The sequence below is a fragment of the Hordeum vulgare genome, chromosome 2H (genome assembly GCF_904849725.1).
Source record: "Hordeum vulgare subsp. vulgare chromosome 2H, MorexV3_pseudomolecules_assembly, whole genome shotgun sequence".
NCBI classification, from domain to species: Eukaryota; Viridiplantae; Streptophyta; class Magnoliopsida; order Poales; family Poaceae; genus Hordeum; species Hordeum vulgare.
In genome coordinates this window covers 527,956,494-527,959,579 of record NC_058519.1, presented here as the reverse complement: position 1 = coordinate 527,959,579, position 3,086 = coordinate 527,956,494, and positions in this window count along the sequence as shown.

Genomic DNA, 3,086 nt, shown 5'->3' with positions numbered 1-3,086 from the left:
TTCAAAGTCATTCCAAGATATATTGCCATGCAACTACCACCATGATATGTGCCACCACGTCTACATTGCCATTGCATGATCGTAAGATAGCTAGCATGATGTTTCCATTGATGTCTATGCCATGCTAGATCATTGCCACGGTACACTACCGAAGGCATTCCATATAGAGTCATAATTGCTCTAAGTTTTGAGTTGAAAGTGTGATGATCAACATTATTGGAGCATTGTCCCATGTGAGGAAATAAAAGAGGCCAAAGAAGCCCATAAAAAGAGGCCAAAGAGCCCACCAAAATAAAAAATTGAGAGAAAAAGAGAGAAGGAACAATGCTACCATTTTTTTCCACACTTGTGCATTTTGAGCACCATGATCTTCATGATTGAGAGTCTCTCGTTTTGTCACGATCATATAGCTAGTGGGAAATTTTCATTATATAACTTGGCTTGTATATTCCAATGATAGGCTTCTTCAAAATTGCCTTAGGTCTTCGTGAGCAAGGAAGTTGGATGCACACCCACTAGTTTTCTTTAAGAGCTTTCACGTACTTATAGCTCGAGTGCATCATTTGTATGGCAATCCCTACTCATTCACATTGATATCTATTGATGAGTATCTCGATAGCTCATTGATATGCCTAGTTAATGTGACTATCTTCTCCTTTTTGTCTTGCAAACTCTAGCACATTCCACACCATCTATAGTGCTATAACCATGGCTCACGCTCATGTATTGCGTGAGAGTTGAAAATGTTTGAGAAAGTAAAGGTCTACAACAATTACTTGGCCAATACCGGGGTTGTGCATGATTTAAATTCGTTGTGCAATGATGATAGAGCATAACCAGACTATATGCTTTTGTAGGGATAACTTTCTTTTGGCCTTGTTATTTTGAAAGTTCATGATTACTTTGCTAGTTTGCTTGAATTATTATTGTTTCCACGTCAATAGCAAACTATTGTTTTGAATCTAATGGATCTGAACATTCACATCACATAAGAGGAATTACAAAGGACACCTATGCTAGGTAGCATGAAAGCATCAAAAATTCATTCTTATCACTTCCCTACTCGAGGACCAGCAGGAGTTAAGCTTGGGGATGCTTGATACGTCTCAAACGTATCTATAATTTATGATGGTTTCACGCTGTTATCTTGTCTTCTTTGTATGTTTTATGTACCTTTTTTATATCTTTTTGGGGACTAACTTATTGATTCAGTGCCAAGTGCGAGTTCGTGTTTTTCTATGTTTTTGACTGTTTTCAGATCTGATTTTGGAACGGAGTCCAAACGGAATAAAATCTCTGAAATGATTTTTTCCCGAATGAAAGAAGACTAGGGAGCCTTTGGGCCAAGCCAGGTGGGTCCCAGGGAGCCCACAAGCTTGCACCACGCCACCAGGGGGAGGCCGCGGTGGGCAAGCTTGTGGCTTCCCTGGCCGCCTCCTGACCTAGGTTTTGCGCCTATATATTCCCAAATATTTCGTAAAAAATCAGGGGAGCCTCGAAAATACTTTTCCTCCGCCGCAAGCTTCCATTTCCGCGGACATCTCATCTGGAGACCCTTCCCGACGCCCTGTTGGAGGGGACTTTGGAGGTGGAGGGCTTCTTCATCATCATAATCGCCCCTCCAACGACTCGTGAGTAGTTCACTTCAGACCTACGGGGCCATAGTTAGTAGCTAGATGGCTTCTTCTCTCTCTTGGATCTTCAATACAAAGTTCTCCACGATCTTCATGGAGATCTATCCGCTGTAATCTTCTTTGGCGGTGTGTTTGTCGAGATCCGATGAATTGTGGACTTGTGATCAGATTATCTATGATGTATATTTGAGTCTTTGCTGATTTCTTATATGCATGGTTTGATATCCTTGTAAGTCTCTCCGAGTCTTGGGTTTTGTTTGGCCAACTAGATCTATGATTCTTGCAATGGGAGAAGTGCTTGGTTTTGGGTTCTCCCATGTGGTGACCTTTCCCAGTGGTAGTAGGGGCAGCAAGGCACACATAAAGCAGTTGCCATCAGGGGTAAAAAGATGGGGTTTTTATCATTGGTTTGAGATTATCCCTCTACATCATGTTATCTTGCTTAAGGCATTACTCTATTCTTATGGACTTAATACACTAGATGCATGCTGGATAGCGGTCGACTTGTGGAGTAATAGTAGTAGATGCACACAGTATCGGTCTACTTGTTTTGGACGTGATGCTTATGGAAATAATCATTGCATAGATATCGTCACGACGCTGCACAGTTCTATCAATTGCTCGGCAGTAATTTGTTCACCCTCCGTCTACTTGCTTTCATGAGAGAAGCCACTAGTAAAAACTACGACCCCCGGGTCTATTCACATCCATCGTTTAGACCTCCGCTTTTACTTTGCTTTGTTACTTTGTTGATTCCAGTTCTCACTTGGCAAACAATCTATAAGGGATTGACAACCCTTCATAGCGTTGGGTGCAAGCTTTTGTGTTTGTGCAGGATCTTGAGATACTCTTCCGCCGGATTGATACCTTGGTTCTCAAACTGAGGGAAATACTTACCAATGCTACGCTACATCACCGTTTCCGCTTCGAGGGAACACCAACGCAAGGCTCCAAGGCCACGGGGGAAATCCTTTGCATAATTGCCTAGGAAGTCCCTTAAGGCGTAGCCACAGCTGAAGGATTCCTGGTGCCGTTGCTGAGGAGTATCAAGCAACACTCCTATTTCTGGCGCCGTTGGAAGGTCTTTTGTTGCAGTAGCACCCACCAATATTGCTAATGGTCACCATGTTGACATTCATGGAGCATGTTTTCCCTCTGTAGTCTGCATGTTCTGGGCATTCCTTGGAAAAGTGATCGGGCTTCCCGCAAGCATAGCACTCAAGCTCAGCCTTGTTGAACTTCTTATTCTTGAAGGTAGTAGTCTTCGTAGGTTTGTCGAAAACATGCTTATTCTTCCCTTTGTTCTTGTTCTGTGGGTACCTTTGCACCATATTGGCGGTAGGCTGAACCTAACCTCCTTTCTCAGTGGTGTGTTTAGCCTGAGCATTATCTTCAACATCAAGAGATGCAATCGGATTTTCAACTAATATCTCCTGTCTCTTCTATTTCAAA